General features: G+C 52.0%; 2 long non-coding RNA genes across 4 annotated transcripts in view; one reads left to right on the plus strand and one right to left on the minus strand.

The window, feature by feature from the left end:
• The window catches only part of LOC138425863 (uncharacterized), a 106,121-nt gene that overhangs the window by 64,913 nt on the left and 14,736 nt on the right, over nucleotides 1–26,472 (plus strand). The window contains exons 4-6 of one of the 3 annotated variants that reach the window (XR_011251431.1): nucleotides 11,933–12,102; nucleotides 15,147–15,181; nucleotides 18,204–18,566. The exons of 1 other annotated variant lie outside the window; for it this stretch is intronic. This is a non-coding gene — a long non-coding RNA (uncharacterized lncRNA). Of the gene's footprint in view, nucleotides 1–11,932; nucleotides 12,103–15,146; nucleotides 15,182–18,203; nucleotides 18,567–26,472 lie in introns of those variants that run through there. One more of the 3 variants, XR_011251432.1, reaches the window with a different exon arrangement.
• LOC138425862 (uncharacterized) lies at nucleotides 15,129–24,918 on the minus strand. Its single transcript, XR_011251429.1, has 3 exons — nucleotides 24,637–24,918; nucleotides 18,140–18,389; nucleotides 15,129–17,625 (listed from the first exon to the last, which is right to left on the minus strand). It is a non-coding gene; the product is annotated as an uncharacterized lncRNA (long non-coding RNA).

Consider the following 26,472-nt stretch of genomic DNA (forward strand, 5'->3'; position numbering starts at 1 on the left):
CAGTTTGTCCCAAGAAACTCCCAGGACGCTGTTTTCCTAACTGGTAAATAGTCAGAGCGCTATGACAGGCCTAGACAGCATATTAAAAAGGGGAGACACCGCTTTGCCGACAAAGGTCCATACAGTCAAAGCTATGGTCTTTCCAGTCGTCACGTATGGATGTGAGAGTTGGACCATAAGGAAAGCTGAGTCCTGAAGAATTGATGCTTTTGAATTGTGGTATTGGAACAGACTCTTGAGAGTCCCTTGGACTGCAAGGCGATCCAGCCAGTCTATCCTAAAGGAAATCAGTCCTGAATGTTCATTGGAAGGACTGATGCTGAAGCTGAAACTCCAGTACTTTGGACACATGCTGTGAAGAGCTGACTCATTGGGAAAGACCCCGATGCTGGGAAAGTCTGAGGGTAAACGGAGAAGAGGGCAGCAGAGGATGAGGTTGGATGGCATGACTGACTCAGTGGGCATGAGTTTGAGCACACTCTGGGAGATGGTGAAGGACAGGGTAGCCTGGCGTGCTGTAGTCCATGGGATTGCAAAGAGTTGGACACAACTGAGTGACTGAACAAGAAGAAGCAGACAGGGCCTCTGAGGCACCTGGGACCCGGGGACACCACGGGGACACCCCGGGGATGCCTGTGGGTGAGAGAGACCCGCAGGGCTCCTGGGGTCTGAGCCTCACATGGGGCCTTGCTTTGCTGGTAAGAAGAAACCCAGAAATGTCACTGAACTTGCCAGTTGGTGCATAGAAATGGTCCAGATACCCTAGTCAGCCAGAAAGGCCCTTCCTTTAACAGAAAAGAAAATTTAAAAAGACAGAAAAGATGAAGAGAGAAATGTAGGTGTCCAGTATCAAGGAAAGAGGTGAATATTCTTATTTCTTCTATTTGCCTCCTTAGATTTTAGAGGAGGTGTCTAGGCAGGGGAACTGCCTTCCTCCCTTATCTCGTCCTTGGCAGGACTGGAGCGGCCGGGGTGGGAGGGTGCACGCACGGCTTCCTCCGGGCGTCTTGCCATGACTCCCGGCATGCGTCCCACCGGGCCCCGGCTCCGGGCAGCCTGCACTGATACAGCGATGGCCCCTGCCTGGTCCATGGTGGCCTGGAGCCCAGCACCTGCTCCCGAAGGGCACTTGGCGGTCAGCAGGGCCGAGGAGCCCCGTGGGGAGGGTCCTCCCTGACCACGGCCCTCTGACTCACGCCTTATTCAGCCATTATTCAGGCCTGCCACCTGCCCAGCTCATGGGAAGTCCCGCTCCAGCGACTCAGCACCCAAAGGCATATATGATGAGAGAAATGTTTCTTTTAACTTTAACTATAGTGAAATACACACAACATAAAGCTTACGTCTTAACCATTTTTAAGTGGACAGTTCACTGGCATGGAGTACCTTAATGCTGTGGTCGGCCAACACCACCATCCATCCCCAGAACTTTCTCACCCTCCCAAACTGAACCTCTGTCTCCCTTAAATACTCCCCACCCCACCCCTCCAGCCCCCAGCAACCCCCATTCTGCCCTCTATTCCTCTGTCTGTATGGATTTGACACTCCGGGGACCTCGAATAAGTGGGACCATGTCCTTCATGGCTGGCTTATCTCACTGAGCATGATGTCTTCAAGGTTCATTCTTGTGTCGGAATCTCCTTACTGGTAGAGGCTGAATAACATTCCATCATCCATCCCTGCCTCCTTTGGTTCATCCATCCATCCACTGACGGACACTCAGGTAGTTCATCCATCCGTCCACTGATGGACACTTGGGTAGTTCATCCATCCGTCCACTGACGGACACTCGGCTCGCTTCTGCCTTTGAACAATGCTGCTGTGAGCACGGGGCCACGAGAATCTGCTTGAGACTCTGCTTTCGGTTCCTTCGGGTAGGTGCCCAGGAGTGGGATGGCTGGATGCTTTGTTCTAAGTTTAATTTTTTGAGGAGCTGCCATATGGCTTCCCATAGCCACGCCATTTTGCATTCCCAGCAGCAGTGCAAGAGAGTTCCCTTTCCTCCACATCCTTGCCGACAATAGTTATTTCTATTTATTTATTTGACTTATTTGTCTGGGCCAGGTTTTCGCTGTGGCATGTGGGAACCTTAGCTACAGCACGCAAACTCTTAGTTTCAGCATGTGGGAACTAGTTCCCTGGCCAGGGATCGAACCTAGGCCTCCTGCACCGGGAGCTCCGAGTCTTAGCCACTGGACCACCAGGAGGCCCATTTTAGGTTTTGGTGTTGAAGAACAATCGACTCATCATTATGATGAATAATTAGTAATTCAGTTAAAAAGCAGATGTTATGCACTGCGTCTCATTGGTTCAGCAGCTGTGTCACCCTTCAAGCAGAGCTGTGTGTGAGTGTGTGTGTGTGTGTGCATGTGTATGTGGGTGTGAGGAGGGTGGGGACCACTTTGAGTGACAGGCTATCCTGGGGATTGCCCCCTTCCCCGATTTCCTGCTCAGAAAACTGACAGGCCGACTAAACTCCAGGTTTGCGACCAGAACTGGGCATCTAAATGGAAAGAAGAAAAGAACCTGAGCTTCTCTCTCCCTCTTCGCAGGCGAAGACATGTTCTCATCAAAGAACAGTGCAAAGAAGGGGGAAGGCTCCCTTGGGTCTGGGAAGGCCTCTGCTGCCTTAGGGCTGGGATTGTCCCTGTACCTCGAGGGACGCCAACCAGGCCTCCGGGGGACCGGCCCTACCCTCCCAGCTCACAGCCTACGTCAAGGGTAGGGTGTTCGTCACCCCGCTTTAGTGCTGTGGAAGTCCGGGCACAGAGAGGTCACCACGGCGCATGTGGTCACACAGCAGATTCAAGCAGAGACGGGCTGGCCTCGTGCGTGGTGTTCGCTCAGGACGGAGTCTGGGGCTGAGATGGGGCTCGAGGCCTGGGGGCATCGCAGAGAGTTTGGCTTGTCCTGCATCTGACATCAGCGGCTCCGAAGCTCCTGCTCCAGGGGTCCAGGTCTGACTCACCTCTGTGTCTTCAGATGGCTGTGTGATTCTGCCTCCACCCATCCAGCCTTTCTTCCCTGACCCCGCTAGGCTTGCCCAGCCGGGGGGCACCCGTCCTCCACCTGCAGGAGCCCTGTCTGTTGGCTTCAGGAGGAGGTGCTGACGTCCGGTCTGCGGTCGGCCGGGGGTCCTAGCTGCGCCTGGTAGTTCCGAAACCACCCCCACCAACCCTGGACCACACAGGGCGGCTCTGGTCCTGACAGCCCCCTACGCAGCTGCAGCTGCCCAGAGGCCTTCAGCTTCGGTCGACAGCCAAGGACACGGCCGTGGTCTGTGTGCGGGTTGGAGAATTTCCAGACGTGAGACAGGATGAGAGGGAAATAAGGTGTGAGAGAGCAGGAGGGACAGAGCAGCAGCCAGCTCAAGGCAGCGCCCAGCTCAAGGGAGTGCCCACGCTGAACAGGGGTCCTGGGGCCACTTCTGTACCCAGGGTGCACAGAGTGGGATGGGTCTTGCGGGTCGTTTGCTGATTGAGTGAGGCACATATACTGGGTCGGGGAAGAGTAAGGCAAACACCTTTTCCCTGTGGGGTAGGAGGGCAGACAGCTTATACTGCTCAGGAGGACCTGAAATCCATTAACAGTTACTACTGGGTGAAGGACAGGAAGGGTCTGGCTTTTTCTGTTTCTGCATTCCAAGACCCTCCTTGGTTTTCCCTCTGTTCTTTCGCCCTTGGGACACCACAGACACTGCCTGTTCCAGAAGCTTCCCCTGTGTGACTGGGAAATGCCTCGAGGGGGCTGGGAAGGGGAAGGTGTGGCCGTCACCCAGGGTCTCCATCCAGGCACAGTTCTCTGCTTGCTGTCAGAGCTCCGGGAGCCCCTGACGAACACTGGGCAACAGGAAGGGGCTGGACAAGCCCACCGAGCAGAGGCCCCGGGCCAGGGCACTGCCAATGCAAGACCACGACCTAGAATGTGCCCGGGGTCCCTGGATTCGGGCTAAACTAGAGCTCCCGCTGGACACGCTCCTGACCTCCATCAGTCACCCCAAACCAGCCAGAGGTGGCAGTGCGTGCTAGACCGTGTGTGTGCACGCTCGCGCGCTGGGGGCAGTGCTGTGGAGCCAGCCTTTCCGAAGGTGTCTGGAAGCAGCCTCCCTGGGAGCTCCCAGGCCGCATGGCCGGCGCAGGAGGCTGCTGGTGGGCAGGTCCAGAGCTCACGCGCTCACAGGCAGCCTGAGCCACTCGGGGGGGGGGTGGCATGAGGGACAGGAGGGAAGGCCAGGTAGCGGGGGCTGGTGGGAGGGTGGGCTGCCCTGGGTGGGGGCACAGGGCCGGTACGTGGAACGGGTTTGCAGTCGGTCTCAAGCTGTGTCCCTGAGGCTGGGGCTCGGGCAGGGCCTCTCTGCTGAGAAGCCGGGTTCCTGCTGACCTCTGGGTAGCGCCGATCAGGTCTGAGACAAGCAGAGTGAGGTTTCACTCCTCCGCTGGTGGATTGAAAAGCCTCGGTGCTCATCCGCATCTGAGCTGCACGCAATCTCTGTGTGTGTGTGTGCGTGTGTGTGCGTGTGTGTGTGTGTGTGTAGGGTGGGGGGCAGTGGGAGGTCACCGGAGGCCGGGCTGCTTCCTGCAACCCCCCGGGGGCCGCCTTGGATTGGACAGGTCCCCTGGCCACGGGCGCCCCACCGCAGGCCTGGCTCTGGCCAGGCTTGGGGCTGAGGCTCGGTGCGGAACGGTGACCCAAAACCCGTGGGTCCATAGGGCCCCTCACACAATGCCGCCCGTGCGTGTTTTCATCACAGACTTAGGAGCTGTCACGTCAGCGTGTGACCTTTGAAACTGTTGAACCCCCCGCATGTGGGCCATGGGCTCGGAGGAACACGCCCCCACCCTGCCACCCCCCCGCGGGAGTGGTCGGAGAGGAGCCCGTTTGGATCATCCCTTGGCATCTTGTCTCTCTGTCTCCCGTCCTGACTGGTTTTCCTGCTATCGTCTTGTGTGCAGCTGTTGAGACGCTGGCGTTCATCCACGTCTGAAGACCCAACATCCTTGCCCTGTTTCTCCTCCTCACACTCACTCACCCGAGGGAGCTGCCCCCACCACACACAGGCACCCTGGCATTCTCTGATTCGCAGTGGGGCTCACTGAGCTTCATCCCCCTGCAGAGGATTCAGGTGGAAGGGAAAGCACAGGTATTGTGGAGGGGAATCTGGCAGAGGAGGCTGAGGGGTGCTACGGGGCCCCAAAGAGGGCCATTCCTACAGAGGACAGGTCAGGGTGCCTGGCAGTCTAAGCCTGGCGGGAGGAACCCCCAAGTTCAGCCCCCAGGCCCTCCTGGGAGACCCTGTCTCCCTCATTCCAGTTTTGGCTGCCCCGCCCTGTACCATCAGACAGTCTCTCTCTTGTCCCTTGGAATATCTCACACTGGGGTTAGACGGATGCAGAGATTCTCCAGTAGCATCCTCGACTAAGGGTTGTGGGCGCCGATGGTTTCAGCTCCTCCTCGCAGCCCAGCGCCCAGCAGGAGGCCTGCCCACCCCCCGCCAGAGCCAACCCACCACCTGCTCTGCTGACTCCGGTCCCTCCACATCCATCAGGATGTCCACCGCTTCCCAGCTCTGGAGAGTGGACTACAGCCTCCGGGCCGGATCTGGACCGCCGATCTTCCAAATGGAGGTTTAGGGGAGAGCAGCCGCGCGCCATCCCGCCATCCCGTGCTTGCTTGCTTTCTTGCTAGAGCGGCCCCCCGTGTCCCACCTGCCCCTTCCCAGGGCTCTCTGGCCCCCGCCCTCCTTCACCAGCACCCCCTTCCAGTGGGACGGGTGAACCGTATTCCCACCGCTGCCCCTCTCCTGCTTGCCTCCCCTCCCGTCCATTGTCCCCACTCCCCTTTCGACGCTTGGTTTAGCCAGACGCCTGAAGGGTCCTGCACGCCGGCCAGCCTAAACTAGAGACTGGGTGAGGCCGCTTCGCCGAGGCTCCTGGTGCTCGCTGGGCGAGTTCTCAGCGCCATCTCCAGGTTTGCGGCTCCTCCAGGGCTCCAGCGCTCCTCCTCCGATGGGGCCGCATCCCAGGACGCACATCTGCTAAATGCGCCCCGTTCCCAACGCCAGTCCGTCCACCGGAGTCGTTCCTGCGCTGTTTCCTCTTCCGGGAACTCCCTTCCTGCTGACTCATCCTACTGTTCTCAGAAAAGCCTCTTGACCTCCCAGCGCTGGGTTAGCACTCCTTCCCATGTGCTTCTAAGTTCAGTTCAGTTCAGAGTCTCAGTCGTGTCCGACTATTTGCGACCCCGTGGACTGCAGCACACCAGGCCTCCCTGTCCATCACCACCTCCTGGAGCTTGCACAAACTCATGTCCATCGAGTCGGTGATGCCATCCAGCCATCTCATCCTCTTTCGTCCCCTTCTCCTCCTGCCTTCAATATTTCCCAGCATCAGGCTCTTTCCCAGTGAGTCAGCTCCTCACATCAGGTGGCCAAAATATTGGAGTTTCAGCTTCAGCATCAGTCCTTCCAATGAATATTCAGGACTGATCTCCTTTAGGATGGACTGGTTGGATCTCCTTGCAGTCCAAGGGACTCCCAAGAGTCTTCTCCAACACCACAGTTCAAAAGCATCAATTCTTCGGCCCTCAGCTTTCTTTGTAGTCCAACTCTCACATCCACACATGACCACTGGAAAAACCATAGCTTTGACTAGATGGACCTTTGTTGGCAAAGTAATGTCTCTGCTTTTTAATATGCTATCTAGGTTGGTCATTGCTTTTCTTCCAAGGAGAAAGTGTTTTTTAATTTCATGGCTGCAGTCACCATCTGCAGTGATTTTGGAGCCCAGAAAAATAGTCTCTCACTGTTTCCATTGTTTCCACATCTATTTGCCATGAAGTGATGGGACTGGATGTCATGCTCTTTGTTTTTTGAATGCAGAAAGTTTAAGCCAGCTTCTTCACTCTCCTCTTTCACTTTCATCAAGAGGCTCTTCAGTTCCTCTTTGCTTTCTGCCATAAGGGTGGTGTCATCTGCATATCTGAGGTTATTGATATTTCTCCCAGCAATCTTGATTCCAGCTTGTGCTTCATCCAGCCTGGTGATATGCATTATGTACACTGCATATAGGGAGAAGGAAATGGCAACCCACTCCAGTGTTCTTGCCTGAAGAATCCCAGGGACAGAGGAGCCTGGTGGGCTGCCGTCTATAGGGTCGCACAGAGTTGGACATGACTGAAGCGACTTAGCAGCAGCAGCAGCAACACACTGCATATAACTTAAATAAGCAGGGTCACAATATACAGCCTTGACGTACTCCTTTCCCTATTTGGAACCAGTCCGTTGTTCCATGTCCGGTTCTAACTATTGCATCTTCACCTCCATACAGATTTCTTAGGAGGCAGGTCAGATGATCTGGTATTCCCACCTCCTGAAGAATTTTCCACAGTTTGTTATGACCCACACAGTTAAACGCTTTGGCATAGTTAATGAAGCAGATGTTTTTCTGGAACTCTCTTGGCTTTTCTATGATCCAACAGATGTTGTCAATTTGGTCTCTGGTTCCTCTGCCTTTTCTAAATCCAGCTTGAACATCTGGAAGTTCTCGGTTCATGTACTGTTGTAGCCTCCCTTGGAGAATTTCAAGAATTACTTTGCTACCGTGTGAGATGAGTGCAATTGTGCGGTAGTTTGAGCATTCTTTGGCATAGACTTTCTTTGGGACTGGAATGAAAACTGACCTTTTCCAGTCCTGCGGCCACTACTGAGTTTTCCAAATTTGCTGGCATACTGAGTGCAGCACTTTCACAGCATCATCTTTTAGGACTTGAAACAGCTCAACTGGAATCCCATCACCTCCACTAGCTTTGTTTGTAGTGGTGCTTCCTAAGGCCCGCCTGACTCTGGACTCCAGGCTGTCTGGCTCTAGGTGAGTGATCACACCATCGTGATTATCTGAGTTGTGAAGATCTTTTTGGTACACTTCTGTGTGTTCTTGCCACCTCTTCATAATATATTTTTATTCTGTTAGGTCCCTACCATTTCTGTCCTTTATTGAGCCCAGCTTTGCGTGAAATGTTCCCTTGGTATCTCTAATTTTCTTGAAGAGATCTCTAGTCCTTCCCATTCTATTGTTTTTCTCTATTTCTTTGCATTGATCCCTGAGGAAGGCTTTCTTATCTCTCCTTGCTATTCTTTGGAACTCTGCATTCAGATGGGTATATCTTTCTTTTTCTCCTTTGCCTTTCACTTCTCTTCTTTTTTCAGCTGTTTGTAAGACTTCCTCAGACAACCATTTTGCCTTTTTGCATTTTTTCTTTTTCTTCTGCTTCTAAGGTACCCCAGAATTCTTCCTTTACAGGATGTATTATGGTATATTGAAATTGCATGTTCATTCATTCTATGTCACAGTTACTCATCTAAGAGCTCTAAATCCCAAAGGAGAAATCCATAGCTCCCTGCTGCTCTCAGGCTTAATTCCTAGTGGGGGAAATAGAAATGAAATGGGATTAAAACTTAGGATAGTGAATGTTGGAGAAGAGGATAAGGAGAAAAAAATTAGTTGGGAAGGAGGAGCGAGATATGCTGGGAGAGCTGACTCTGGGGCAGGGTGGCCAGAGGGGGCTCCTGGAAGGCGATTCTGAGCAAAAGTTTGAAGGAAGGGAGGTGAGAGTCACTTCGCTCTCTGGGGAAGAGCGTCCTAGACAAAGGAGAGAGAAACAGGAAGATCAGAAGACACGAGCTCACGCATCTGGCTGTTTGGAAAGAAGGCCCCTGTGGCTGGAGGGAGAGAGGGGACAGGGGAGTTGGGGCGGGCAGGGTGCTGGGGGCCGTGGGAAGGGCCGGGGAGCCACCGAGTGCTGAGCAGAGGACCGCACGCCACGGCCGGAGTTCAGAGTCGGCCCAGCTGCTCCCCACGCAGCAAGGATCTTGTGACCTTTACGCTCAGGACATAACCTTCTGCCCTGTAGAAGACCTCGGTGTAGGTTTCAAAAACGAATGAGGAATGAATGAAAGCTGAATGAGTGCTGCCTCCCAACAACCAGTTTCTGCTCCCAGGGCTCTGGAGTCCCCTCGCTGCTGAAGGAGAGCAGGTGCCACCAGGAGCATCTCTCCGGGGCTCTGAGCCACCCGCTCGGGCGTTGCCATGGCAGCAACACACCTCCCAACTGGTTCTCCTCGTTGCCGCAGAAAGGGCTGCTCTGTGGACCCGTGGCACCTGGAGGGAGGGTTTCATGGTGTGTGACACACCATCCGCCTCCGCCCCACCCTGTGCAATGTTCTGCTTAGTGACGCTGATGGAGCACCGAGTTACTGCAACCGCAGGTGTGGGTGGGAGGGACGGATGGTTTGTTGATCTGCAGACTCATGAATTAAGCTGTCTTTGTCATGTTCAAGCCAAGAGGCCTGATCCAGAAGAGAAGGTAAAATAGGCGGCCATGGAAGGTTCATATCAAAGCCAAAAAAATCAGTTGCAACAAATGGAGTTGCTGATAGACAGCTTTAGGAGGTGGTATCTGAGTTAAGTGAGTGAGTGAGTGGAAGTCACTCAGTCGTGTTAGACTCTTTGCGACCCATAGGCTGTAGCCCGCCAGGCTCCTCTGCCCACGGGGATTCTCTAAGCAAGAATACTGGAGTGAGTGGTCACCCCCTTCACCAGGGGATCTTCCCAACCCAGGATGGAACCCAGGTCTCCCGCATCGCAGGCGGGAGCAACGCAATGGCTCTTTACCAAGTCTGAGCCATCATGGAAGCTTTAATCTGAGTTGAAGTGTAAAGCAATTGTCAAAAATCCTAAAGCAATCTGGGAAGCTATTGGAGACGTGTACTAACAGATGCCTATTGTCTGAGTGTGGTCATCTTCTGATTGGGCAAGGCCACTCCTAGGATTTCAAGTCCTGTCCCGGGTAACACACTGGGAGGTGATGCAGAATACAGTGGGTGCTGAGAGGATAGGAGTCTGGCTGTGGGCACTTGGTGGTTTCGAATATCTGAATTATTAGGGGAAAAGAGCTCAGGTTTAGTTATTCTGAATGATCTTAAGGCGTTGAAACTAGGCCCCGTGGACATCAGTGCAACAGATGGGAACATTAGGTGTGCTGATCAGGAAACATCAGGTGTCCAGACATCAGGTGTGCTGGCCCAGGCCTCTTTATGAGGTGCGTAGGGACTGGGGGTGGGGGGCAACCGGTGGGCAGGAAAGCTTACCCAGCAGATAAGCACTTTTACTTGATACTTAGGAGCCCACACCCTTATGCTTCCCTATTTCTGTGTGTGGTAGAATCTGCCAGTTATTCCTCAATATCCATTTTCATGACTCCCTTAATAATAAACCCCAGTATTTCCAGCGTGCCCTTCCAGAACAAAGGCTACTTTCCCCAACCTTTCTTGGAAATTGGTATGGCCAGGGAGCAAAATTGTGGATTGCGGCTGATAGATTTTTAAAAGAGGAAGTATCCTGTTCAAATTCTGGGAAGTATTACAGTAGTAAAGCATGGAGATAGACTCTTCTTTCCCCTTCCTTCTTTATGTAAACTGGAATGTAGGTGTGGTGGCTGGAGCTCAGCAGCGATTTGGGGCCATGAGGTAGAAGCTCTGTTTTGATAAGAAACTTGCATTCCATTACTGCCACCCTGAATTGTCACCTTTATTCTTTATTTATGTAAAGAACAAATGTGAAGGACATGGACTCTTCGGTTGGTTTACTTTGCTTTAAATTCCAGCTGCCTTGTACAAATTTCTTAACTTTTCTGTGCCTCAGTTTCTAGGTGTATAAACTAGGAATACTAAAAGTAACAACTGTGAAGTTTTTGCTTTTGAAGAGGGTTAACTGATCGAATACATTTAAAATCATAGTAAATATCTGATACACGCTGCCTACTATTATCAATAGACAAAGTCTGCGCATTTTTTGCTCATACTTTGCTTTCCTATATGCTGAGGCAACTATTGAGTTGTATCAGGTATGTTTTCCCTTATTTGCTTGCTCATTTGATAGTTTCCATTAATGTTCCTAAAAGGCAAGAAGAAGCAATTTAAGAACAGTCAAAAAGCAGATTATGTACACATATTCAAGGTTTTTTTCTTAAGACAATCTGTGCTAAGTCATGAGATTGAAAATTGTTTCTAGAAGAGCGGCTCGTTGGGATTTGCTGTGTGTTCTGAGTCCCTTCCCTGTTCTGGTTGCTCATGTTTAGACTGTGTACTGATACAGATTTTGTAGTGGTGAGTAGGAATTTGTACCTAGAGAAAGAATACACTTCTCCCCTAGGAGTTGTCTTCCTGAGTTTCCCAGGAAACGTGTGTCTGAACATCATCTATTGATGTATTTACTCATGGGAATTTAGAGGCAAATAAGGAGGGAGGGGTGCATGCCTTAAGCCATGACTACCAGCTTTGCAGAGAAGGCAGGCATGCTTCCTGCAGCTCTCTGGACATGCCTCTTCGTATGTCTGGCTCCCTGGGTTGTGGGTGTCAGGAGGTGAGTAAGAGTTTGCCAGGAAGAAAAGGTGGGGCAGTACTTCTGGGAATTTCACCCCTAGAGGCGTCTGCACCTGTGTGGAAGGATATGTGAACGTGGTTATTCACTGCAGCATCGTTGGGAATAGTGGAAGTCTGGAATCTACGTCTATAGATGGCTGGGTGATCCACAAACATCCCCAAGGTAGAATACGATACTGCTGTAAAAAAGAGGGGGGTAGTCATCCATCAGCACTCTGATAGAGCAAGCTTTCCAGAATATACTGTTAAGCAAAGAAAGAAAGCAAGGAACAGTGAGCATGCATAGTGGTGTACATCTTGTGTAAGGAAGGTGGGGGGATGGCATATTCGTCCATATTTCCTTGTGTTTGCAGATAGACTGGCAACATAAGTGAAGAACTGATAGAAATGAACCCCTCCAGTAGGAGGTGGGGGGCAGGAAGGCAGAGGACTATGCGAGAATGAGACCCAGTCTTCCCAAACATTCTTCATTGTTTTATTTTTCAAACCATGTAGATGTATTATGTCCTCCAGGAGCTAAAAAGAAATGTGATAAGAAAAGGGAACGACATCCTGGGCTGAGAGAGCAGTGTGTGCAGGGGCCCGGCGTGGGGAGCAGGAACAGCCCGAGAACAGAGCCCCCGTGACCTCCTTCTGGAGCCCCTCTGGCCATTCCAGCGCTGCCGGTATGTCTCTGTGATTTCTAGACAGCTTCCCTGGTGGGTCAGACAGTAAAGAATCCACCTGCAATGCAGGAGACGCGAGTTCGATCCCCGGGTCGGAAAGATCCCCTGGAGAAGGAAATGGCAACCCACTCTAGTATTCTTGCCTGAAGAATCCCATGGCCAGAGGAGCCTGGCGGGCTGCAGTCCATGGGGTCGCAAAGAGTTGGACAGGACCGAGCGCGCACACGCAGACTGGAATCCAAGCTCCTGAGCAGTGGGGATGTTCTCACGCAGACTAACGTTAGCTGCATGGCGTTATGCCCGGACCGCCTGAGACCTCTCCCTCTCAGGTGTCCCAGTGTTTTCTGAAGGAAAACCCACTTCTCTTTCCATAACCTTGCTCTGCCTCTGAGCAGGGGGCCTATGCCCTTCAATTTCCCCGACCAGGAGTTTTCCCATCTCTCTTCAAGTAAAACAGAAAACTGGCTGACTGGCCACAGAGAAGTTACACATTTATTCAGCAAACCGCTGCTCTGAGTAAAGCTGCCCACGAATGTAAATCTGTATGCATGCACACCCAAGAGTGTATAGAAGCTTAGTCTTTCACGTACGTACAGAGAGCTACCTGAAATATACAATGGACGCAGCACATTTCACCTGTTAAGTGAGTTTTCTCTTGCCTCAAGAATACTGGCCCACAAACTATCACAGCCCCCCACGTGTGTATTCTTCGAGCTCGGGAGTCTGTGTGTTGACCGAGCGGTTCTTTTTCCCTTGGCTGTGCTGAGTCGAGAGCACGGCTTTGTCGCTGCGTGTGGGCTTTCTCCAGCTGCGGGGGTCGGGGGCCACTTTTCATTGCAGTGGCTGCTCTTCTTGCAGAGCATGGGCTGGCTATAGGTGCAAGGTTGCTCCACGGCACGTGGGGTCTTCCCGGACCAGGGATCAAACCCATGTTGCCCAGCTGCATGGGCAGGCAGGTTCTTCTCCACTGGCTACCAGGGAGGTCCGGCCGAGTGGTTCTTTAGGTCCAGAAGGGCCGGCTGGGCTGGTGCAGACGTCCGCGGTCAGCACCTGGTCAGCAGGGAGGCCTGGTGTCTGCTGAGCCTGCTGGCTCGCTCTCCAGTGGACTCGCCTGGGCTTCTTCCTGGGGCCACTGGGCACGGTCCCAAGAGAGTGGGTGGAACCAAAAAAAGCCTCTTGTGCCCAGCTTCGAAACCGACTCCTTATCACGGCTGTCATATTCCACTGGGCAAAGCAAACTATAGAGCCAGTCCAGGCTCAAGGGTGGGGAAGTAGATTCACAAAGTCACATCACAAGGGCAAGATTGTAGGTTTATACTAAGCATTTCACTTTGGGATACTCAGAAAGCTGGGGTTCTTTATTGACTCTGTTACGACTTCGCTTCTGTGTTGGTCCTTGGGCCACGAGGCATGTGGGATCCCAGTTCCTCGATCAGGGATCGAACCCGTACCCCCTGCCTTGGAAGGTGAAATCTTAACCACTGGGCTGCCAGGGAAGTCCCTGGCATTGAGTTTTTGATTTCAAATTTCACCTCCTTATTGCTAATATATCGGACAGCAATTAAAAATCTGAGAAATTGTTTAAGTTTCTAAAAATATAATTCCAGTTACAGTTAAAATGGCCAGCTTATGGTTAAAATTATAAAACTCCAAGGGCCACATGGCTTTAGCTATTTGAATGTGATTTTCTTCTCAGCTAATGACACCTCCTAGGGATGAATTTTAGGAACAGCAGCAAATAATTCCTTATATTTAAAAAGGTAAGCAAGAAACTATGTTTTAGCATCAAAAATTCTTACAGAGGTACTACTTGACTTGCTCCTACAGGACCACCCTAAGAATGATGATGTTTCTCTGTTTCCCAGCCCTCTTTTTCCTCCTCTTTCTTTGACAAAGGTGAGAAAGTGCAGGGGGTGACTTTGTTGATAAAAAGTTGCTCTGATTCCAATTTCCTCGCTGATATCAGACATCCTACCATAGGGCAAAAGGCTTCCCTGGTGGCCCAGTGGTAAAGAATCCGCCTGCTGGTGCAGGAGGTGTAGGCGTGATCTCTGGGTCGGGAAGATCCCCTGGAGAAGGGAATGGCTGCTGCTGCTGCTGCTAAGTCACTTCAGTCGTGTCCGACTCTATGTGACCCCATAGACGGCAGCCCACCAGGCTCCCGTCCCTGGGATTCTCCAGGCAAGAACACTGGAGTGGGTTGCCATTTCCTTCTCCAATGCATGAAAGTGAAAAGTGAAAGTGAAGTCACTCAGTCGTGTCTGACCCTCAGCGACCCCATGGACTGCAGCCTACCAGGCTCCTCCACCCATGGGATTTTCCAGGCAAGAGTACAGGAGTGGGGTGCCATTGCCTACTCCAAAGGGAATGGCTACCCATTCCAGTATTCTTGCTCGGAAAACCCCATGGCCAGAGGAGCCTGGGGGGCTATACGGTCTATGGGGTCTCAAAGAGTTGGACACGACTTAGTGACTCAACAACAACCACCACACAGGTCAAATTCCCAGTTTGAATAACGGGGTTTCCCTTAACAAGCAAATGTACAAACCAGGGAAATCTCAAAAGCACTGTGAGTCGGCAGGGCCTTTACCGTTCATCAAAGGAGGCCCCCTCTCTGGTTCGCTGCCCTGTCCCATCACAGGATAGCGAGCCTTGGGAAGATGTACGAGAGCTGAGGGGTACACCTGTTTTTTAAAAATATAAAGTCTGCGAAAAGCTTTCACAAAATCTAGCACCCCTTCACTCTAACCACTTTAGGAAAGTGCATATGTGGAGGACGGGAGTCTGGTCCTGGATTCTCTGAAGAGCATATACGCGGCACCTCCTGGAAGCCCCCACATCCCCTGAGGCTGGGGTGCCTAGTAAGTCAGGGGCTCTACCAGCTTTCAGAGTGAGCAAGGCCTGTGCAGAAGGCCGACATTGCTTATAAGGAGAGGCCCTCCCATCACGCGTGGGAGAACTGGGGACAGCTCACCTGAGGACCTTCTTTGGGGTTCGGTACTGAGAGACCACAGAAATCACTTGTCTTTTTTTTTTTTTTTTAGATGTATTTATTTGACTGCACCGGGTCTTAGTTAAGGTATGTGGGATCTTTGGTTGTGGCATGTGGGATCTTTCCAGCCTTGTGGCAAGGCTGATCTTTCCTTGGTCTCAGAGTGCTGGCTGTTTACCCCGATATCAGCTCTTCCTTAGTCACCCATCCCCTTGCTGATAGCTGGGCCCCCAGCTGCCCACAGAAAGACCACACCCCCTGACCTCCCTTGCTTCCCAGGTGGCAGTAGTGGTGAGAACCTGCCTGCCACGCAGGAGACATAAGAGACGCAGGTTCCATCCCTGGGCTGGGAAGCTCCCCTGGAGAAGGAAATGGCAATCCACTCCAGTATTCTTGCCTGGAGAATCCCACGGACAGAGGAGCCTGGTGGGCTACATCCATAGGTCACAAAGAGCTAGACACGATTGAAATGACTTAGTTCATGCGACCTCCCTTGCAGCTGATGGTGGCCAAAAAGACATAAACAGCAGTGCTGCCTGGAAGCGTCTGTAAAGTTCCATCAAAGAGGGCGCCGCACATGCTTTTTACTTCCGTTTCTCCTGTTTACTGTCATCCATTGCTGTGGACCCATCCACTCGGAGTTAGTGGCTAAAATCAGTGCCGTTTATTATTGTTTGCGATTCTATGGGCTGGCAATCTGATAGTTTTCTTATGCTGATCTGGCTGTAGGATCCAAGATGGCCTCGTGGTCATGTCTGGTTGCTGAGGCTCCTCTGTTCTTCTCCCCAGGGTGTCTTGCTTTCCCACAGGCTAGGTGGACTTTATCACAAAATGGATATCAGGATTTCAAGAAGGAAAGCTTCAAGACCTTTTAAGGCCTGGGTTCTGGAGCGCACACGTCACTACTGACAAACTGTATCGGTCAATCTGGATTCAAGGGTGGGGAAATAGACCCCACGTCTTGATGGAAGGAGAGGCAGTGTCCTTGATATTGCAAAGGTGTGCAGACACAGGAGGGTGGATCACTGGGGACCATTATTAAGAACCATTATTGGGACTTATCCGGTGGTCCAGTGGTTAGGAATCCACCTGCCCATTCTGGAGACACAGGTTCAATCCCTGGTCCAGGCACTAAGATCCCGCATGCCGAGGGGGCACTAAACCCGGGAACCACAACCCTGAATCCCACCTGCCTAGAGCCCATACTCCACGACAGAAGCCACCGCCATGAGAAGCCCGCACACCTCAACGGAAGAGCAGCCCTCTCTCACTGCAACTCGAGGAAGCCTGATCGCAGCAATGAATGGCCCGTGAACCACAACGAAGGCCCAGCAGAGCCATTCAGTTCAGTTCAGTTCAGTTCAGTTCAGTCGCTCAGTTGTGTCCGACTCTTTGCAGCCCCATGGACTGCAGCACGCCAGGCCTCTCTGTCCATCACCAACTCCCGGAGTTTATCCAAACTCACGTCCATTGAGTTGGTGATGCCATCCAACCATCTCATCCTCTATAAATCAAATATTTTTTTTTCAAAAGAGGCATTAAAAAAAAAAAAAAACATACCACCACCTATCATACTTGTTGCCTAGGAAGGGGTTGGGATGTCTAGAATCCAAGCAGCTGTCCTGGACAAGTTTGGAGACCACGTGTGCTGGGAGTGGGGAAGCTTGACGCTGGATGGAAAGATCTCGCGCTCCTGGCAGGTTTGCCAAGGCTCTCTGTGAGAGGCAGGCTGTCCCGCCATCGGGGTTTAATGGGAGAGATCTGTAAGCTCCCATTTGTTGGAGCTACTGGCATTTTGAACTTTCTGTTCCTTGCAGCCAAATCCTTACATTCTCTCCATGCTCAACCTCTTTGAAATGCCCAGCCCTACTTAGTTTAAATTACACAACTCAGGGTTTTCTGCAGATCCAGGGTCACAGAGGAAGAGGAAAACGGAACACTTTGAAGATGACACCATGATGTTTTGATGTAATTTCGTGTTCCACCTGGCCAGCCTGGGGAAAACACGATGAGGCAGAAAGGGGTTAGAAGTTGTCATGCGCCTGAAACATTGCCTGGTTCCAGGCTGATCAGCGTAATCTCAAGGCCTAGCCTGGGGAGAGCCCAGAAACCACAGCGGCAGGTCCAGGAACGTTCCAGGCAAACCGTAAAAGCCAAACTTGCCCAGGCATAGATTTGTGGATCTGTGGTTCACTTGGATGTGGTTGGAGCGGGCCTGCTCCTTGATGTAATGATAAGCTGTGTATCTCAGATGCCATCTGGAAACCGTTCTCCTATCTCCGTGATGAGAGAAGATTTTGAGTCGGGTCTCTGGATTTTCGTGTGCACCAGGATGGGTTTTAGAGATGAACAACAGTTTTCTCCGTGACACCGTTTTCCCATCAAGTACTAGGGTTTGGTTTGGGCTGTATTTATGCCACGTCACAAGCAGAAATCGAGCAGGGCACTCCCCGGCGGACAAGCGGTGTCGTATCCTCTGACGTATTCCCACTCGTAATTACTTGAGGCGGTTTTAACTTTGCGTTTCTTTTCTGTAATGACACAGTAGACCCCAAGTGTTAACTGGAAACAGAAATGTTCCCCCCACCTCTGCCCCACCCTTAAACCATCCCCCCGCGCCCCTTCTGAGTTGCCCTGCTCCACCCTCTGTTTCCAGCAGGGTGTACACCAGTCCTGGGCTCATTAACCTACCGGTGAAACCAGATCGATCCAGAGGCTTTAGCCACTATTAGAGGCCAAGGGACGTGGAACCCTTATCTCATCCCTCTCTCTCCTGCAAACAGCATGCTTAGTTGCTCAGTCATGTCCGATTCTTTGCGACCCCATGGAACGTAGCCCACCAGGCTCCTCTGTCCCTGGGATTCTCCAGGCAAGGATGCTGGAGTGGGCTGTGGTGCCCTCCTCCAGGGGATCTTCCCAACCCAGGGATCAAACCCACGTCCCCTGTGTCTCCCCCACTGCAGGCAGATTTTTAGCCTGTTGAGCCACCAGAAAGCCCAAACAGAACAGCACACAAACACGCCTGGACAGAGAGAAGCCCTCTACCTCCAGAGAAGGCCCATGCACGGGGCTGCTTCTGCGACCTTGCTTTCTTTTCATCTCCGTTTAGAGGCTTCCCCACCAGGACTGTCCAGAGCTTCTAGACCTCAGTGTGGGATCTTCCGGTCACTCAGATCCCCCGTCACTGCCTTCAGACGCTGCGTCTTGCAGGCACCTGCGCTATCTTCAGCTGTCTCTGAAGGATGAGCTGACGAGGTCACGTGTGGGAAGCCCGGACATACGACAGAATCGCAGCCTAGGTAAACAGAAAATATGAGTGTGTACATACACACGTATATTTGTGCCCAGAGGTCTCGGCTTGGGAGACAAATCTGCATATCCTGGGGGCATATATTTGCATATATGTGGCACAAATTTGCATATTATGTTCATAAGCCCCTGCTTCCAAATAAATCTACGTTCGAGCACCTTATTCTACTCTAATTTATATCCCCCCCTTAGACCCATGTTTTATCACCCATGTTACTGATGTTCTGACTCCCATGATTTGTCCTCTATATCCCAGAACCTGTTCTAGTCTTTAAGAAATGCTTGTTAATTATCACCGTTGTTGGCTGTGAAACCAGCCCATTGACATCGGTCGGTCATTGTGAATGGAGAGTCAGCTGTTAGGTACTGTCTTTAACGGGTAGAGACCAGGGATACTGCCCAGAGCCTTGAAGGCACAGCAGAGCCCCAGAGCAAAGAATCGCCCAGCTGCAAACACCAAACCCTGCTGTGGGGGGGGGGGGGGGGTTAGTGTCATTTCTGCCGGTGGGGGTGGGGGGGCGGGGGTGGGGGGAGAGAAAGGGGTATTGTCATTTCGGCCTATCTCCCTGCCTCCCTCCACAGGTGTTTCCTGGTGGTTTCAAAACTCCTCTAACAAGACACAATTTTTTTTTCATACCATAAATAGAGCTACGAGGCTATTCATGATTCCCATAGTGTGAGGCTCCGTGTTCACGTGTTATGGTCAAAGGGAGCTAGAAAGATGGGAGGAAAGCCATCGAGGATGACGTAGAATAAGATATCAAGGAGACGCTTAATGAGTTACTGTTTCTTGAGTCCTTCCTGAGTGCCAGACCCTGGGCTGAACGCTTCACGTTTCACACGTGGCCCTAACGCCAGCTGCCTGGCGACCCAAGTTCACTGCCCCACAGGTCACACTCGGACGTCCCAGTTACTTTGCTCGGCTCCTCTGCCAGCGGGAACCCCTGTGTGTCCATGGGTGACAGCACCACCATTTGCTAAGGATGCTGAGGACAGGGCTGGGCAGATTCATGAAGACACAATTCACAAAGCATGCGATTTCATTGTTTCAAACGCGCAGATCAGTGGCGTTTAGTGCACTGACCAGTTGTGAAATCGTCACCACCATTAACCTTAGAACGTTTTCATCCCCCTGAAAAGAAACCCTGTTCCCCTCAGCAGTCACCCCAACCCCTCTTCCGCCAGCAGCCACTATTTACTTTCTGTTCCTATAGATTTGCCTGTTCTGGCCATTTCCTACAAGTGGAACCAGACAGTGCATGACTGGTTCCTCTCATTTACCTGTGCTCCCAAGGTTCGCCCACGTGGTGCCAAGCGTAGTGCTTCCTTCCTTTTTCCTTTTTTCTGTTTTGCCAAGTCCTCTGTCATATGGATACAGCACATTTTATCTATCCACTCACCAGTGAACAATGGATTGTTTCCATTTTTGGGCCATTACGCAAATAGTTCTGTGAATATTTGCAGGAACTTTTTGTGTGGATGTGTGTTTTCGTTTATTTTGGTTACACATTAGCAGGATTGTTGTATCTTTGAGGGGCAGACACCTGCACCATTTTTCTTTCCCACCAGCAATGCATGAAGGCTGCTGTTTCTCCACATCCTCACCAACACGTGTTATAATGTCCTTTTGATAATAGTCTTTCTAGCACTTCTGGTTACATCTTGCTCCATTAAAAAAAAAAAAAAGTGTCTGCCCAGTTCGTAATCTCACATCTAACTTCCCGTGTCTGTTTTCTTCTTTACATCAAGCCCACGGTTTGCTGTCCGGCACATCACTCCGGAATGAATGAGTGAATGGCCTCAAACGTCCCCATGCTCCCTGCTTTCAGACCTGGAGGGCAGAACGGGGGTCAGTGACAATTTCTCCCCGACTTGGCATCTATCTTGCTGCCTCTTTCAGGGCTTGTGACCTTCCCACAATCCTTTCTGCAGTGGAAGCTACGTGAGGGCTTTCGGAATGAGTGACCGAGGTTCTGGGCTTCTGTGTTCATCCTCTGTCATGTCTGGATGGCTGGCGGGACCGTGAAAGCCTGCACTCCTAAAGGCTGATTTGAGAGAGGTGGCAGGGCTGTCCGGACGAGAGGGGCTTCAGATCACTTATAGTGACTCAGGCAGCAGTTAACCCAGCCTGAGTTCAAAGTACGAGGTAGGGAGTGTGAGTCAGAACCAAGGGAGGAAAAAGGGCCAGGTGGGGCAGCACCCAACTCAGCCTTTAGGATGGATCCAGATGCTGTCAGATGAAAGGGAGGGAGGGAAGGAAGAAAGGGAGGAGGGGCGGGAGGAGGGGCAGGAGGAGGACGGAGGAGGGGCGGGGAGGGAGGAGGGGAGGGAGGAGGAAAGAAGGGAGGGAGGAGGGAGGAGGGGAGAGGGGAGGGAGGAGGGGAGAGGGGAGGGAGGAGGGGAGAGGGGAGGGAGGAGGGGAGAGGGGAGGGAGGAGGGGAGAGGGGAGGGAGGAGGGGGAGGGGAGGGAAGGGGAGGAGGGGAGGGAAGGGGAGGAGGGGGGAGGAAGGGAGGGAGGAGGAGGGGAGGATGGGGGAGGGAAGAGGGAGGAGGGGAGGAGGGGGGAGGAATGGGGAGGAGGAGGAGGGGGGAGAAGGGATCCGCAGCCCATCCCAGTACAGCAGGGCCCAGAGAAGCCACACTGCAGCTGAGGACTTAAACAGCAGGGCCTGGAGCTGGGAAAACATCCTTGGACTGGCCCTTCTGCTCAGCTCAGGCAGGCGCCCCAAAGCAGCACACGGGGCTGGGAGGAGTCTCTTCCCGCCCCAGCTCCTCGGGAGGAGCGGGAGGAGCGTGCGGCTTTGGTGCCTGGTGCCCTGGGGCCTCTGCCTGAGCACCACCAAGCACCTTGGCGCAGGGGTGGTTTGCTGCCCAGGACACATCCACTTCTCACCTTCAGGGTTGGAGTTTATAGTGTTGGCTTTTGGGGAGCTTCCCTGGCACTGAGGTTATCCAGGAATTTCTGCCAAATCAAACCCACATGCCTTCCTCAGCATGTTAAAAAAAGGGGGAGCACTTATTTTTGGATTTCAAAAAAAATTACATGTTACCCTTGGCAGGCTTTAACGTTTAAATGATATTTTTAGAAGGGGTGATTTAAGGGCCAGGAAAGTAAATTAGAAATTTACTCACTCATTGTATTGAGTGCCTATTAGGTCGGGTATCCAGAGAGCTGTACACCAGTGGCCTGCATTCGAGGAAGATAAATCTGAGAGAACAGGCAGATAGCAGGCGACTCAAAGATCCTTCCAGACTTGGTCAGACCTGCTCTGTCCAATTTGGCAGCCACTGGCCGCAGGTGGTCCTGGGGACCTGACCTGTGCCATGTCCAAGGTGAGATGTCCTTATAACAGACACACTGGGGCCTGGGGCTCCAGCATGGGACACAGCAGGCGGAATGTTTCATTAATCATTTTAGGTATTGAGTATATATTCAAATGGAAATATTTTGGTTCCATTGGGCTGAATATATTACTAAAATGGATTTCACCTGTTTCCTTTTCTTTTAACTGGAGAAAGAAATGTCAACCCACTCCACTATTCTTGCCTGACGAATCCCATGGACAGAGAAGCCTGGCGGGCTATGGGGTCACAACTGGCGGGCTGCCGTCTATTGGGTCGCACAGAGTCAGACACGACTGAAGCGACTTAGCAGCAGCAGCAGCAGCAGCAGCAGCAGAGCAGCTGTCACTCACTTTTTCAAACCACATACCTGATCTGCTTTCTATTTTAGGGCTGGGTCAGCCCCTCAGAGCTCTTTTCCACATCCAACTTTCTGGGGAAGATTCAGGATATAAACTTTTATATAGCTGGTGTAGTTACAATATTCTGTGTACAAGGGAGACTTGAGTTTGTCAATCTGAGGCTCTTCGTTGGAAAGGTGGGATTTTTCGCCCCCAGAGGTAAAACTTAAGTTGCCAGCAGGCGTTTACGGAAGGAGCTGAGATGGAGGGGGGCTGTCACTTTGGGGGTGATTCCAGAGTGAACACAGGGCCGTGAGTCTGTGCGGTGAGAGCCTCCCCCGAAAGCAGAGACTCTGCGTTTTGTGTCCTTCTGCCACTTAGAGGAACTGCAGAGAACAAGCCCGGTGGGAGCAAATGCTGTCTGAGCAGAGGGGAGCCCTAGGACAGGAGGGTGGAGGAGAAAATTTGTTTTTAAAGAAATATTGTTTAAAAAATTTACTTTTATTTGTTTATTTGTGTGGCTGCACCAGGTCTTAGCTGCAGCATGGAAACAGCTATGGCAAGCAGGATCTAGTTCCCTGACCAGGAATCAAACCCAGGCCCTCTGTATTGGAAGGGCAGAGTCTTAGCCACTGGACTACCAGTGAAGTCCCAGAGAAGAGTGTCTTTATTCAGACTTCGTAAGAAAATAGAATTCCCCAAGCATCACATCCCTGAACTCCTCTGTGCAGGAGAGTCACTGGTTTAGGAAACGTGTTAAGAAAGGAAAACTGAGACACACACAGGGAAGGCACCCTCACGGCAGTTGGAGGCCTCTGTCCTCCTGTGGGGACTGAACCGAGACACAAGTTATGGCCTGTCGGTTCCCAGCCGTCTCCCCCGTCCACAGTGCGTGTGTAAAATCCCCCCCTCGGGGCACTTGTGCAAGGTGTGATGAGCAGAAGCACACAGGATCATGTTTATGGGTGTCTGGGGGATTCCTAAGCTGAGAGTTAGGGCAACCGAGGGGGAAAAATAAGTTCTCTCCTGGTTCTCATTTCAGCCCTGATTCCAGACATGGGATTACTGAATGGCATGAGGTGGTCTTTTGGGTCTGACGTGACATCTACAGAAATGCACGAGAAAGCACCGGGAATGGGAATCTCTGAGCTTTACCCCTGGGCCATGTGTAAGGGGCTCTCACTTTGAAACAGAAAGAGTTGGGGGCCAGTATTTCCTCCACTGCTGACTTTTGAGAAGGATTTAAGCCAGATTGTTGCTCTTCCTTGAGTGGCACTGGTTATAAATACTTACAGTATTTTTCCTTTCCATTTCATTCCATAAAGTAATTTCATTTTTCAGTGTGCACAATACCCAGGTTTCCCATCCCACATCGCAGCGCTGTTCAGACCGGATCTTTCCACAGCTTCCCAATCTCATCTCAGCATCTCTTGCTTGGTGGGCATAGTCGTGCAGTAATCTGAGTGAACTCATCTTAGCTGCCTGTCTATTATACTCCATAAGTAAAAAAAGGCAAAGGGTTTAGACTAATTTGTTGTTGTCTAGCCCTAAGTCATGTCTGACTCTTGTGACCCATGGACTGTGTGGAGCCCACCAGGCTCCTCTGTCCACGGGATTTGCCAGGCAAGAATACTGGAGTGGGTTGCCATTTCCTCCTCCAGGGCATCTTCTCAACTCAGGGATCGAACCTGCTTCTCCTGCATTAGTAGATGGATTCTTTACCACTCAGCCACCAGGGAAGCCCTTAGGCAAATTAGTGTATATTTTGAGAACAGTACAGAGTTTAGGAGTGTGATGGGGTGGGAATACTCCAGAAATAAAAGAGAAATTTTTTGATTTTCTAGAGGGCTTGTAATCTTAAACATAAATTTTTTTCTGGGGCTCTGTAATCAATGCAGAGCCGAGAGGGAGACGCGTGTTGACTTCTTTTCTTTCCGCTTTTAATCTTGATTGGTTCAGAAGTTGTGGCTTTGTTTGAGACTGTTCTGTGGGGACCAGTCACAGCTGCGTGCCCACCCTTCCTTCTGTGGTTGAGCACTGGGACACGCGGGCGTCTTTTGTGTCTCTTGACCTTTTCTCTAGCTGTCGGCCTATCAACCTTTATCCCCTTGAGATTTCTCTTCCTAGTTTGGGCACTGGAGTGAGGCAGGTCCCACTCCTAAGCCATGAGACCTTGGGCGAGTTACCCACTGTTTCTCAACCTCAGCTGTTAAATAGGCAGAATAATGGTGCCAGCACACAGGGCTGGGTAAGGATTAAAAGAGATTATTCACATAATGCCCTGAGCCTGGAGCCTGGCACTCAGTAAGCCCTGGCTATATTTATTATCTCTCCCCTGCCAGCCTCGTCCTGGGTTCCTGTAGAGCAGTGAGCCTCAAAGGGGCACCCGGGGAAGCCTCCCAGGTGCCTGAGAGCCCGTGACAGAGGCCCAACTCGAACCCCACCCTGGACCTTGGCAACCGGGCCGGCTGGGCCTGGGCCCCGCCGATGTGTGCGGACAGGCCCCCGCCCGGGGAGAGCCTGCGTGTGATCCTGCCTCCCAGGGCTCACCTGTGGGAGGAAGCCGCGCGGGTGCTGGGAGAGGGCTGCTGACTCAGCGCTTCTGCCAGGCCGCCGGGGCGGGGGCTGCGGGCACACCCCTGCCTCCAGAGCAGCTGGCACGGAGGGGCCGGAGGGGGGCTTTCTGAGGGCACCCCGCCCGAGGCCCGGGAGAGTTTAGCAGACGCTGCAGGGCAGGGCGTTGGATCCCGTAGTAAACCGGCAGGAGGAGGGGGTGGGCGGGATCAGCTCTCAGGATTCAAACTTGGCAACGCGCTCTCTCGCCCCTCCCCCTCCCCCTCCCGCCCTGGGCGGAGCTCTCTGCCCGCTCCAGCCGCCCTGCCCGCTGGCCTCTGGGGCTCCACCCGCTGCCCCCCACTTCTCCAGCAAACGTTCTCCTTGGCGCCCCCGTCCTGTGTTTCCTAGCCAATGAATTCACACCTCGGCCTTACCTGCGAGGCGGTAAGCTCCCCTCGGAGAAGGCAATGGCACCCCACTCCAGTACTCTTGCCTGGAAAATCCTATGGACAGAGGAGCCTGGAAGGCTGCAGTCCATGGAGTTGCTGAGGGTCGGACACGACTGAGCGACTTCACTTTCACTTTTCATGCATTGGAGAAATAAATGGCAACCCACTCCAGTGTTCTTGCCTGGAGGATCCCTGGGATGGCAGAGCCTGGTGGGCTGCCGTCTATGGGGTCACACAGAGTCGGACGCGACTGAAGCGACTTAGCAGCAGCAGCAAGCTGCCCTCTAGGCCAGGATTTAATTCATCCCCTGAACCACTGTTTAACCAAGGGCCTGTGGTCACCGCCATTTCTGGGGTCTGGGGACGCAGCGGAGAACAGGGACCACCACCAGCCTCCAGCCCCGGGTCCCATCACCCAAAGTCTCCCCATTGGTTTCCTTGCTTCCACTCTTACTCTTTACCCATCCAGTCCTCACAGCATCCCCATCCCACCCCAGTTCAGTTCAGTTCAGTCGCTCAGTCGCGTCTGACTCTTTGTGACCCCATGAATCGCAGCACACCAGGCCTCCCTGTCCATCACCAACTCCCGGAGTTCACTCAGACTCACGTCCATCGAGTCCGTGATGCCATCCAGCCATCTCATCCTCGGTCGTCCCCTTCTCCTCCTGCCCTCAATCCCTCCCAGCATCAGAGTCTTTTCCAATGAGTCAACTCTTCGCATGAGGTGGCCAAAGTACTGGAGTTTCAGCTTTAGCATCATTCCTTCCAAAGAAATCCCAGGGTTGACCTCCTTCAGAATGGACTGGCTGGATCTCCTTGCAGTCCAAGGGACTCTCAAGAATCTTCTCCAACACCACAGTTCAAAAGCATCAATTCTTTGGTGCTCAGCCTTCTTCACAGTCCGACTCTCACATCCATACATGACCACAGGAAAAACCATAGCCTTGACTAGACGGACCTTAGTCGGCAAAGTAATGTCTCTGCTTTTGAATATGCTATCTAGGTTAGTCATAACTTTTCTTCCAAGGAGTAAGCATCTTGTAATTTCATGGCTGCAGTCACCATCTGCAGTGATTTTGGAGCCCAAAAAGATAAAGTCTGACACTGTTTCCACTGTTTCCCCATCTATTTCCCATGAAGTGATGGGACCGGATGCCATGATCTTCGTTTTCTGAATGTCGAGCTTTCAGCCGACTTTTTCACTCTCCACTTTCACTTTCATCAAGAGGCTTTTTAGTTCCTCTTTACTTTCTGCCATAAGGGTGGTGTCATCTGCATATCTGAGGTTATTGATATTTCTCCCGGCAATCTTGATTCCAACTTGTGTTTCTTCCAGTCCAGCGTTTCTTATGATGTACTCTGCATGTAAGTTAAATAAGCA

Source organism: Ovis canadensis, chromosome 20, assembly GCF_042477335.2.
Source record: "Ovis canadensis isolate MfBH-ARS-UI-01 breed Bighorn chromosome 20, ARS-UI_OviCan_v2, whole genome shotgun sequence".
In the NCBI taxonomy this organism is placed as follows: Eukaryota; Metazoa; Chordata; class Mammalia; order Artiodactyla; family Bovidae; genus Ovis; species Ovis canadensis.